Here is a 14,404-nt window from a genome sequence, read left to right as displayed (position 1 = left end):
GAGATATTTGAAGAGCGCTGTCTAGATGAGCCTATAATGTTTCAAATGAAATCCTTTATGTGCGGCTGCACCTATGACATCTCCTTGAAGTTGTTTTTTGAGTCTATAATGTTGCAAATTAAATCCTTTATTCTCTCTCTCTGCCTGCCTAAATCCCAGTGTGCCAGTGTTGCAGGCTGATCCATTTTTATTAATGTGCAGAGATGTAAGAGAATTATATTGTGCTTTAATCATGACTTTTGTTTTTATCCAATACTATATAAAGATGTAGCCATGCTGATCATAGCTACATCTGAGGGAAACGTGCACCCTTGACGCAGCTATGTGTGCCTGTGCCGAGCTGTTGCATTTGCCGCTCCCATCCATGCAAATGGAGCACACACATGTCTTTGACGTCCAGACGTACGTGGTGCGCTCGCGCCTAACATGGCACAATCGCCGTAAGATGTAGCCACGACAAGAATGGCTACATTTGTAAAGTTGTTATCCCTGTTAGCGTCAGAAATGAATGCTATGGTGGTTATGACTGTCCCCCCCCCCCCCCCCCCTCACTCCCATTCATTTCTTGCTCTCTTTTTTCACTCTCTCACCATTAACGTATAGGTGTGTTTTTCTCCGGCCGGGTAAATAGGTAAAAATGGCAGATTTGAGGCGACAGAAGGGATGACTGGGTTAGGCAAGGTTAGTTGGTGGGCGGGTTGTCTTGGCAAACTCTGCATAGTCTCTTAATGCCTAGAGGGACAGGCAGTCCTTCAGCCATGGGTCCCCAGAGGTTTCCTCCACAAGGGGGTTTTTCCTCTCCTGAGTGCTGAAGGATGACTCTTCATGAGTCATGAGGCTCCCGCCATCTTGTTCCTCTTATAGGACAAGTTTGTAAGATTACTGGACCAATCAAATAGTCTGAAATTTCCTATTTTAGAATGCAGAGTAAATAATAATATTAATAAATACAAAATAATAATAATAATAATAATAATAATCATCATCATCATCATCATAAGAAGACAAAGAAGAAGATGAAGAAGACGAAAAAGAAGAACAAAAACAGGCTAAATTTTACTTAAAATAAAAAAGACATTTATTTTTTAAAATATATTTTGCTTGACGTTGTCTTTATAAATAAATTCTCTCAAAAGGTGAAGAAATTACAAATATTTGGGGAGACAAATATATTAGGAGAGTTCAGAACCATGCATTGTTTATTATACACAAGAGAATACCAGGTGAGGTAGCCATGTTGGGTGCACTTGCAAAAAATGGTTATACTAAAGTATACTCGGGCGCTTAAAATAAGAGATGCTTTGCTTAGCAGCTGCCTCTAAAAATCAGGGAAGTCACTCCCACGATACATGTGAAACATACAAAGAAAGAAAGGAGGCTGCGCTTTGATGTATTCAAAAAATGAAACAATGTATCAGAGCGATATTGGGTACTATAATTGTACAATTTATTATTGTAAAAAAGAGAAGTTAATATTAATATAAGTTAGTAAACCAGAAAATTGCATGCATGTCACTGAATTTAAAAGTGTGAATTCATACGCATATGTTTGAGTATTATCATCCAATTAGTCAGGAACTGGTTGTGGGTGCTTGAAGGAGTCCGTTCCAATAATGTTCCCCTGTAGCAAAAGTGCTTATCCAAGCAACAAAATCAGTGAAATGGATGAGAGTCCAATAAGAGGTAAGAAGTTCGCCGTTAGAGGATGATGTGCTGCATTGTCTTAGAAATGAGCTCCTCATGCATTATGGTGTGGACAGTCCTCCTTGTGACAATTGTCTAGATGTTATTCCAAGGTCGGATCAGTGGCTTGTAATGATCAAGGGATGGTCCGGTCCTCCAATCCTAGGTTCCTGACTATAGTAGTTAAACAACTGACGCGTTTTGCTGCATTCAGCTAACATCTTTTTCAAAGGTGTAGACTGCTGGGACATGTGGGGTTTAAATACCCTATCCAATATGGTATCTAGTTGGCACCTGGTAACACAATTAGGCTAATAAATGACAAAATGCATATAAACAAAATAAAACTATATAGGAGACAGACCTATCTTCCAGGAAATGGTTAAGATTTATAGATAGAACAAATTTTATTCATATTTATTGATTTAAACTGTATGTTACTAAGCAACCTATGTAAAACAATAAATGTATATGAATCCATTTCAGCCAATAATTTAATTCGTTAGGGCTGTTGTATCTATGGAGACACATCCTGGTTCTTTCTCATTGGTTAGTGATGTGTCAGCTGAGGGCTATCCAGTCAATGCCCACAGACTATGGGGGTCATTCCGACCCATTTCTCATGCAGCGGTCTATTGCTGCGGTGCGAACGGGTGCGGAATGCGCATGCGCGACGGGGTCGCAGGGTTACGTTGCGACTTACAAAGGAAGCGGTCGCAGAGCCAACCGCAAAGAATATTGACAGGAAGGAGGTGTTCCAGGGCGGATCCGGACAATTTGGAGCCATTTTCGGGGAGTGGTGAGTATAACGCAGGCATGTCCAGCAGAACGGAGGGCGGAGAAATGACGTCAAAGCCGGGCCCATCATCGCTGGATCCATTGCACAGGGTAAGTAGGTATAGGCCTAGTCTACTTCTACTTGAAATTTTTTTAGCTTAGCAGGGCTGCACAAGTGATCGCAGCCCTGCTAAGCTATAATACACTCCCCCATAGGCGTGTACTAGTTGATCGCAGCAGCAGCAAAAAGTTGCTGGCTGCGATCAACTTGGAATGACCACCTATGTCACTAGAGCCCCGGTCACGTGACCGCAATCCAGTCACATGACCTGCGCTTTGGCGGCGCCAATCAGAGAGGGAGAACGGAGCAGCTAAAGGTCTGTAGATACAGTCCTTCCGCACACGTGATCGAGTCCTTTTGTCTCCGTCATCCCGATCACGTGACCATGGCCCAGTCACGTGACCTGCTATAAGGAGTTACTTTATTAAAATGCCGCTTTACTAAGTCAAGATTGATAAACATAAATCTCATATAGTGTATAAAGCTGTTTTCTTCATGTTTATCTTATTTTAACTGCTACCCATTTAGTAGCAATTATTGCTCTAGTAACCTCAACTTCCTGTGTTTCTTGCCAAATCCTTTCAAGTATCACTTAGGGCATTTCTGTTCAAATAAACAGGGTGGTCACCACAGCAACACATAATACATCTGTGTTGCATGGAGATGACTTCCCTTCTTATATCTATGGTGGGAGCGGCAATAGCACCAAAATATAATAGGGCTATAGCTTCAAAGCATCATAACAGTATAGTTTGGGTTAGGAGACTGAGAGACCTAGTAATCAATCAATCAATCAATCAATCAATCTGTAAAAAGAATATATTTGTAAGCAAATACAATCATTTATAAAATTTCTGATTATTATTACTCATAATGAGAGTTATCAACTAAGCATTGAATAATTTCATACTATGATCATAAGTGATATCATCAAGAACCAATCAAGAAGTATAGAAATTAAAAGTCTGAGCCACACCATAGATTGATTGATGAATTTCATAAATTAGAAGATTTATTAAAGTCTGAAATTAAGCAATGGCTAGATGGTGTTAATCTACAGAAATATATGGACAAAAAAAATGATTCCTAGAGGTCTCAGACTTTTCAAACCTTCTTTCTTTCAAGACAATATAATTTATCAGGAAGAATCGGAGAACATTCTTGATAACTGTTCTCTCTCCCCTATGGAATTGGTCATACAATACCGGGTAGAGAAAGCCAAACAAATAGAACAAGAGATTGAAGATGTTAAAAGGAGACTGGAACCGTATAATAATACATCAGAATTTAAAGAAAGAGATAGAATTACCACAGAAAAGGTGAACAAATTTGAACAAACCCTTCTAGATACTAAGTGCAAAAAGTTTAGGCATGACTTAGAAGATTACAAAAGAGGAACAGTGAGGACCTATAAAATGAAAAATAAGGAAGAACTAGAAGAACATAGCAGAAGACAATATGAAAGAATAAGAGGTCGATTTGGTAACAATACCAAATCGACATCTAACAGACAAAGAAATACCTCCTATAGGAGACCTAACCATTCCCTTCACAAAAATTCCTAGTTCACTAGCCAGAGGGACAGTGAGCAATCTAGGAACAACTGGGACAATTGCTCCCCCCAGTTCACTAGGGGTAGGGAGAATGTGGGGAGACAGAGGGTCCACTCTGATTGCCACGGCTCACTCAGTTCCAAAGTGAATGGAAGGGACATACAACCAACATTTCAGGATACCCACAATAGGGGAGCTAGACAAAAAGAGATGGATCATAGGCTCAGATATCAAGGAACAGAATCAGAAGTTTTTTTAGATCAACGTCCCAACAATCTACACCAACATCCAATAATCCATCCAAACGAACATCAGGCAACACCAAAAAGAGGAAGAAGGAGCACAAATTCAGAGGCAGAAGAGGGAGCAAGAAGGAAAAATATAAGAAACTAATCAAAAGTAAAAATAAATAAATTAGGGGGGGAAAACACTACCATCTTTAATCTATCATCTAAGATACTATCAGATTCTGAAATTGCACTTCTGAATAAAGGTCTCAAATTTTCCCCAACAGCTCCCCCTAACATTTTTACCTTATTCGTTGAACTAAATTGGTTCGTACGTACATTGTGTCGTAAGAGATTTTTCGCTAGGCAAAACATCAAGAAGACTAGAGAAGAAGCCATACCCATAGTGTTAGATCAAGAGGACCGACTAACCCTAGACACCTTGGAAGAACTAAACAAAGAAGCCCACACTACTACACCAACAAAAATGGAGAAATTGTTTGATATATCAAGAAACAACTTTAAACAAAAATCTGAATTTTTTTCCTATAAAATCAAAAGGTTTGAGTGTAGAAACGTTTTATAAAACAACTTTGGAGGACTTTAAGAAAATGTGCATAGGAATAGGTACTTACTCACATAAAAGTAAATCCAACCTTTCTAAACATGAAAGGAGAGCACTACACAATCTAACCAAAGACACATCGATTATTATAAAAGAGGCAGATAAGGGGGAAGAGGGGGGGGGGGGACTTGTTATCCAGAACAGAGCAGACTATATATTAGAAGCAAAAAGACAATTGGAAGATCCCGAATTTTACACCAAACTTTCAGATAATCCCACAAAGAGATTCCTCCTATAACTTGACACTCTTCTAGAGGAGGCAGTAGCCACTGAAGTTGTATCCAGGGAAGAATTTAGTCTTTTATATTTTGCACACCCCATCACAACTGTTTATTATCATTTACCCAAGATACACAAATCTCTTACCTCACCTCCTGGACGTCCGATTATTTCAGGTATTCACTCCCTCACTTCTAATTTATCATTTTAAGTTGACTCTTTTTTTTTTTTACAGCCGCGGGTGTCCTCCCTCAGGTTTCACATCAAAGATACCACTTATTTCTTATCTTTGATCAAAGATGTTAAGTGGCAAGATACCTATGCATTTCTTACTCTAGATGTACAGAGTCTTTACTCTAATATACCCCATATGAGAGGTATACAAGCTATATCTAAGAGACTAAATTAAGATGGGGACCTGCCAGAGGTACACATGAACTTCAACACTGATTCCATTTCTTTTATTTTGCATCACAATTATTTCTTATTTCTTGATACCTATTACCTTCAGATTATGGGTACTGCCATGGGGACAAGGTTCGCGCCCAGTTACGCCAACCTATATATGGGGGAGCTGGAGGGACATCTAATCTGGGGTGGTGAGAACCTGGTCCTATATGGCAGAAACATTGATGACTTATTTATAATTTGGAATGGGGATTCACATTCAGCACAGTCATTTGTAGATTTTCTTAATTTAAACACATATAATTTGTTTTTCACACATTCCTATCACTGTCACTGAATGAACTTCCTGGATCTAACTTTAGAGGCTAAAGGTGGAAAGATATGTACTGTTAATTATGTGAAAGAGGTTGGTACATATGCTTATTTTCATTACTCTAGTGCCCACTAACCCCCCTGGAAGAAAAGTATTCCTAGGGGACAACTAATACGCCTTAGGCGCAACTGTTCCGATGCAAAATCGTTTGAAATTCAGGCTATAGATATGTTAAAATCATTTGAATAGAGAGGTTACCCTGGCTCCCTATTACAAAAAGCACTCGAGGAGGTTAGAGAAATGGATGGGAACACATTGCTATCCCAAAAGAAAGTGAAAAATTCAGAGACAGCCGGTGAAAGACAATTAGCATTTATTACAACATATAATAACCATTGTTCCCAAATTAAACGGATCTTAAAAAAAAACTATAATATTCTCAAACAAGATCATTTATTGGTAACATCACTTCCTTTCAACCCGGTATTTATTTTTCGAAAAAAATAGGTCCCTCAGAAATACACTTGCACCAAGCTTTTGAAATCTGATCTGAGGCAAACATCTGATAAAAACTCTTGGCTTCAACCAAACACCAAAGGCTTCTATAAATGTGGAGCTAACAGATGTATTACTTGCAACCATACAGAAAATAAAACTAAATTCCTCAAAACAGATAGAGATGATGAATCATATGACATTGAGTTTCATTAACTGTAACTCCACGTATGTTATATACATCTTGTCTTGTGACTGCAGTCTCAAATATGTGGGACGCACAACTAGGAAACTAAAAGTAAGATTCCTTGAACACCGTAGAAACTTAATTAAGAGACTTATGTCCCACAGTGTCTCACACTTCCATGAATTTCGTAACGGTGACCCCAGATGCCTTAAACTTATTGGAGTGGAACATATTCCACTGACCAATAGGGGTGGCGACCAATATAAGAAACTATGCAAACAAGAAGCATATTGGATTTTTAGAATGGGTTCAATTTATCCAGAAGATCTGAATGAGGCTATTGAACTGAATATGATAATCTAACTAGGATAAAAAGAAATAATATTATAGGGTTTTCTCGTTTATTACACCATATATATTCCCTTTGAAGAGAGAATAACATGCTGGATACATACGTACACATGTGTTTGTATATATATATATATATATATATATATATACACATATGTATGTATGTATGTATGTATGGGTTCTCCTTCTCTTTAAATATATCTCTTTTGTTCTTGATGATATCACTTATGATCATGGTATGAAATTATTCAATGCTTAGTTGATAACTCTCATTATGAGTAGTAATAATAATCAGAAATTTTATAATTGATTACATTTGCTTACAAATATATTCTTTTTACAGATTGATTGATTACTAGGTCTCTCAGTCTCCTAACCCAAACTATACTTTTATGATGCTTTGAACCTATAGCCCTATGATTGTAGAGACACTATATATCTATAGCTAGTGTAATATCTATTATATTTTGGTGCTATTGCCGCTCCCACCATAGATATAAGAAGGGAAGTCATCTCCATGCAACACAGATGTATTATGTGTTGCTATGGTGACCACCCTGTTCATTTGAACAGAAATGCCTAAGTGATACTTGAAAGGATTTGGCAAGAAACACAGGAAGCTGAGGTTACTATAGCAATCATTGCCACTAAATAGGTAGCAGTTAAAATAAGATAAACATGAAGAAAACAGCTTTATACACTATATGAGATTTATGTTTATTATTCTTGACTTAGTAAAGTGGCAAATTAATAAAGTAACTCATTATAGTGGGTCACGTGATCGGGATTTGGATGACTGAGAGAAAGGGCTTACATTGAGCGGGTCATGTGGCCGGGCTGCGGTCACATGATCGGGACTCGATCACGTGTGTGGAAGGCCTGTATCTACAGACCTTTAGCTGCTTTGTTCTCCCTCTATGATGGGCGCCGCCGAAACGCAGGTCATGTGACCAGATTGCGGTCACGTGACCGGGGCTCTAGTGACATAGTCAGTGGGCATTGACTGGATAGCCCTCAACTGACACATCCTTAACCAATGAGAAAGAACTAGGATGTGTCTCCATAGCTACAACAGCCCTAATGAATTCAATGATTGGCTGAAACGGATTCATATACATTTATTGTTTACATAGGTTGCTTAGTAACGTACAGTTTAAATCAATAAATATGAATAAAAATTGTTCTATCTATAAATCTTAACCATTTCCTGGAAAATAGGTCTGTCTCCTATATACTTTTATTTTGTTTATATGCATTTTGTCATTTATTAGCCTAATTGTGTTACCAGGTGCCAATTAGACACCATATTTGATAGGGTATTTAAACCCCACATGTTGCAGAAGTCTACACCTTTGAAAAAGCTGTTAGCTGAACGCAGCGAAACGCGTCAGTTGTTTAACTACTATAGTCAGAAACCTAGGATTGGAGGACCAGACCATCCCCTGATCATTACAAGCCACTGATCCAACCTTGGAAGATATAACATCTAGACAATTGTCACAAGGAGGACTATCCACACCGTAATGCATGAGGAGCTCATTTCTAAGACAATGGAGCACATCATCCTCTAACGGCGAACTTCTTACCTCCTATTGGACTCTCATCCATTTCACTGATTTTGTTGCTTGGACAAGCACTTTTGCTACAGGGGAACATTATTGGAACGGACTCCTTCAAGCACCCACAACCAGTTCCTGACTAATTGGATGATAATACTCAAACATATGCGTATGAATTCACACTTTTAAATTCAGTGACATGCATGCAATTTTATGGTTTACTAACTTATATTAATATTAACTTCTCTTTTTTACAAAAATAAATTGTACAATTATAGTACCCAATATCGCTCTGATACATTGTTTCATTTTTTGAATACATCAAAGCGCAGCCTCCTTTCTTTCTTTCTTTCTTTCTTGGGTGCACTACATAGATTACACTGTGCGATAAGTAAAACATGGCAGTAAGGCATACAAGGGTAAAATGAAAAGTAACTAACAGGATGCCTAGTTGGCACCTTACACAGTAAGGAAAATGGTCTTACTCTATAATTGCTTGTACAAAATTTTTCTCCTTTATAACTATTTTAAAGTGAGCTGAGGTGAAAATAACAATAGAGGGTTCAGTTACGTTTGAAATAATTATAAAAAAAAATATCTGAACAAAAAATAAAAATGTATAATAATTCTCCAACACTCCGAAAATGGTAAGCTCATATTGTGAATTGCATAAAATATTTATATGAATCCCACTTAATCACTGTTACACACTGGTTCTCACTGAGCCACTGAGCGGAGTTTGAGATGAGAGGGGTGTCATTCGGCTCCCCAGCTGATGAGCAGTAGCGCACGCAGGGGGGGGGGGGGGGGGAGTTCTGAGTACCTGGAAACCCCCCTGATGAGCCAAATGTTTAATTTGTGAGACGGAGACAGCAGTTTCTTAGTCTCATCAAAAGCCGCGATCACGACCGCGGAGCTGCTGCAGGAGCAGCAGAGAACTACGTAGAAAGTCTGGGGGGAAGCTGCTGGTTGCGCGTGCTCAGCCGCAGCAGCTCCGTCCCTCCTCACATGACCACCAGTCTGCTGCTTCCGCCTCCCAGCCCCTGGTGAAAGGGTAACTAGATGCTACCCTGGTGGTATATATACCACCATATATGTATACTGCACGTAATGTATGTATTTGTAGGTATGTATGTGTGCTTATGTATGTATGTATGTGTTTGTTTGTTTGTGTATGTATGTATGAATGTGTGTGCTATGTATGTATCAAGACCAGATTACCAGGATGCCATCTCCCTGATGGCAACCTGGTAATCTGGTCTTGACAAAGGCTCTGCTGTCAGCCGAAACGTTGACCTTCTGTTTGCGAGTATGTGCTGTCTGGATTAAAATCTATCAATTTCACCCTGGAGAAGTCTGGTGAGTGCATCCTTATTTGTGCATATATATATATATATATATATATATACAAACATACACACACATCCACGGAAACCCCCCTGAATAAATCCTGCTTTTGCCCCTGATGAGTGTATGCAACAGGTAGCAGTGCAGGATCACTGGAAGTGTTGTGGATCTCTGATAATCTCAGGTCTCTGAGGAGTTAAGTGAAAAACTACTGTCTCCCACTGTGATGCTCTAAGACATTGACAAGATGGTGCCACACTTATGTGCAGTATTTAGGTCAGCAGCCATCTTGGTACAGGGAGTGAAGCCTCCCTGAAGGAACAGTATGGAATCTGCACAGTAGCGCTCTCCCCTTTCAACACTTTTTACATACAAATAGGATAATAATGATAAAACTCCCACATAGTCATCTAAATGGGATGTAGTCACCATCCTGGCAGTCAGCATACCGCCACCGGGATCCCGGCCACCCGGCCGGGATCCCGACGTCGGTATGCTGACCGCCAGGATCCCAGCCGCCAGTCAACCATAGCCAACGCATTTGAATTATTACTTGTGCCTGGTGTAGGATTTTCAAATATGTGTAGTTTACTGTATACAAGGATTTAAAACCTTGCAGGAACTGAGATCTAAGGTGTATTACATGTAGTTAACAAAAAAAAGTTTATTTTATGGCAGTAATTTCCAAACTGGGGGATATGACACCCTGGGATGCCTCGGGAAAGGGGGTAAGGGGGGCCTTGCAGCGGTGCCGTAGTTTGATGGTCCACGAACAATTCAAACTGTTTATACTGAATTTAATTGGCAAAACCAGTCCTTCACCACATAACTGAACCTAAGGATGACATATTATAAACCCAATTTACTTAATTTTATATTTTTTTCTGAATTTCTCACTAGGAAACTTTGGTCTAGGGGTGCCGTGACACAAATTCTGATACTCTAGGGCAGGGTTGTCAATCAGGAGCAGTGTCAGAGTCTTTGCTTTCTATGTGCAGCGCCATCTTCCCGAAGAAATCACCGGGAAGATGGCGCCACTGCCACTTGCTACAGTACAGGCATACTGGGAAGGGGTAGCAAACTGGGGCCCCTACCGGGCCCCTCCAGTAGCCCCTCCACCAATGCATATCTTTTGGTGTTTTTATAACAACATGGTGTTTGTGCTTTTCACATACTTACTCCAATTATTTCATCGTTTTGTCCTTAAATGAGGTTATCACTGAAACACTGTAACAGTAATAAACAACATAACAACAGTGGAAATTGGGTTCACACAAAGCCTTACATAGCCAAAGATAAATAGAGACACCCTACCATAAACATCTATACCTATAATAAAACTGTTAGGGTTGTGTCTGTACATAGACATTTTTTTGTTGTTGAAAATTATACTTCTAGGGACTGTTTATGGACCATCGAGACAAAAAAAAATAATAATAAGTGAAATTTAGTCTGTCTGTACGTTCTGGCATCACACAAAAACTACTGTATGAATTTATGTTGCATTTTCACTATTGTATAGCTTAGTGACCTATAAAAGGACTGAGGCATGTATGGTCTCGATCTAACATCAGGGAGAGGAACAATAAATGAAACATAGAAACATATAATTTGTCGGCAGATAAGAACCACTTGGCCCATCTAGTCTGCCCATTTTTTTTATCCTTTAGGTAATCGCAACCCTTTTTGAACCTTATTTATTTGTAAGGATATTCATATGCCTATCCCAAGCATGTTTAAATTGCTCTACAGTCTTAGCCTCTACCACCTCTGATGGGAGGCTATTCCACTTATCCACTACCCTTCCTGTGAAATAATTTTTCCTTAAATTTCCCCTGAACCTGCCTCCCTTTAGTTTCAGTGTATGTCCTCGAGTTCTAATACTTCTCTTCCTTTGAAGAATGTTTCCCTCCTGAACTTTGTTAAAACCTTTGGTATATTTGAAAGTTTCTATCATGTCTCCCCTTTCCCTTCTCTCCTCCATACTATACGTGTTAAGATCTTTTAGCCTTTCCAGGTAAGTTTTGTGATGTAGGCCATGCACCATTTTAGTTGCCCTTCTTTGTACACTCTCTAATGTATTTATATCCTTCTGGAGATATGGTCTCCAGACCTGGACACAGTATTCCAGATGAGGCCGCACCAATGACCTATACAGTGGCATTATTACTTCTCTTTTCCTGCTACTGATTCCTCTCCCTATGCAACCAAGCATCTGACTTGCCTTTCTCATTGCTTTGTTTCATTGCTTTCCTGCCTTTAAGTCACTTGAAATAGTGACTCCTAAATCCCTTTTCTCCTCAGTAGTTTCCATTATAGTACCCTTGATACTTTATTTAGCCTTTGGGTTTTTGAGACCCAAGTGCATGATTTTGCATTTTTTAGCATTAAACTGTAGTTGCCATGTTCTTGACCATTTTTCAAGCCTAGCTAGGTCATCAGTCATTAGTTTTACCCCTCCTGGTGTGTCTACCCTGTTGCATATCTTTGTATCATCTGCAAAAAGGCATACTTTCCCTTCAATACCATTTGCAATGTCACCAACAAAGATATTAAAGATAACTGGTCCGAGTACAGATCCCTGGAGTACTCCACTGGTAACATTTCCCTCCATAGATTGCACTCCATGTACTACAACTGTCTATTTCCTATCCTGCAACCAGGTTCTTATCCATTTAACTATTTTATAATCCACCCCCACACTTTCAAGTTTATTTAGCAGTCTGCGATGTGGGACAGTGTCAAATGCCTTACTAAAGTCTAGATATGAACAACCAGATGCTTGCAGTGTGCAGGCTCCTCAAGTCCAAAAGGGATGCAGGCATGTGACCGGCGGGCACAATACCAGCGCTGGCATCTCGAACACTGACTAGCCCGCCGGTTGGCATGCCAAGCAACAGGGACTATTCCCATAGAGTGGGAATAGAACCTGTGGCAAGCACAGCGAGCCCGCAAGGGGCTTTGTTGCGCTGGCCGACAACCCCCTCCCCCACCCCCGCTGGCCATCTGACAAACGGGATCCCGGCGTCGGTATGGTGACCGCCGGTTTCCCAACCACCGGTCACCCAATACCAACCTGTCCAAAATGACTATACAGTATGAGTGGAATTATTAAACTCACTTAGTGTAGCTGGACTTCCAGCGTACAGCACTGCACTGCCAGTTGGTGTTCCGGTCATGCTTCTGTGGACCTTGACTTTGCCCAGGTTATACAACAGAACCCGACTTAAGAATGGTCAATATGCTCCATCAACAACCACTCATTTTTACTGACACCTGATTTATGTAATGGAAATGTATACAGTTGCATTCAGAATAATGTAACATTATTTGTAGGTTAGTAGTGTCAGCAGGATGTCAGTGTTAATGATCACTGCACTCGTCACTGTGAAACATGTTAATGAGAACATGGAACATACCTCCCATCCAGTGACGGTTTTTACCAATGGCCTGCAGGTAAAATCGGCCGGCCAGCCCACTGTCAGTGAAGCCAGATGCAGTCTGTGAGACAGCACTGACTTCACTGTGACAGGCCGTGACTTTCTATTGGAAGTGCTACCTGCCAGTCACAGACACTACAGGCAGTCCCACTGGGAGGTGTTTCCTCCCTCTGGGACTGCCAGACTGCGCTGCGACAGGCTTCCCTGCCTAATCAGGCATAGTCTGCTTCTGTGGGCTGCAGAGGATGCAGTCCAAAGAAGCCGTGGTTTTGCACACGCGCAGTACCATTGCCGCTACTGCGCATTTGCCGGGTCCCGGCATCTGTAAACTGTACATAGTACAGGAGCCGAGACCCAGGTGCTGGCGGGGACAAGGCGACGGAGACCCAGCAGCATCGCCAGCGGCAGCTCTCCTCTTCCACCAAGGTAGGAGTCGCTGCTGCTCCCATCTATAGCCTTCAAATCATGACTGACAAAATCAGACCGTTGGTAGGTATGCTAATAACGTGGCTCAGTATCCAACAAATTGGCAACTACACTCAATTTCAAGAGGCAATTTTTATAAACCACCTTTTCTCATGTTAAGGCTCCCTAAGCCTTCAAGGAGACTGTGTTTCTGTAAAACTCCTGATTTTGTCGGGGCAGTCCTGGTTTCAGGGAACTGTCCTGCTGTCCCATGATCTGGACATTTGTCCCAATATGTGTTAGAATGGTAGGCAATTCTTCAAAAACACCATACAAATGTTAGTGTAAAGGGCAGCATGGCACCTCATCTATTATGTTGTCATACCCCTGATGTACCATCCAGAATTACTATAGGATGGTGTTGGGGGATATGCAACAGCTGTACCTTGATGTTAGCACAGAGTTTAAACTTTAACTATACTAACTGCATTTATTCCTGATTTCACCCTCCTTTCAGAGCTGTAACTAGACTTTTTGGTGCCCTGTGCCAGAGAGAGTATTGCCCTCCCTCCATTTTTTTTTAACAGTGACATAAGGTGCATGCCTCGTGGGGAAGGGGCATGACCAGATTGATCCCAGAGAAAGCCCAATGCTATGATGCCCCTTCCCAAGGTACTGGTACTTTGTAAATAAATAATTAGCATTGCAATTGAGCAGATCTGTGTAGTGTGTAGCCACACATCCAATCCCTTCC

The sequence above is a fragment of the Pseudophryne corroboree genome, chromosome 3, assembly GCF_028390025.1.
Source record: "Pseudophryne corroboree isolate aPseCor3 chromosome 3, aPseCor3.hap2, whole genome shotgun sequence".
Lineage (NCBI taxonomy): Eukaryota > Metazoa > Chordata > Amphibia > Anura > Myobatrachidae > Pseudophryne > Pseudophryne corroboree.
This window is presented reverse-complemented; position numbering follows the sequence as displayed.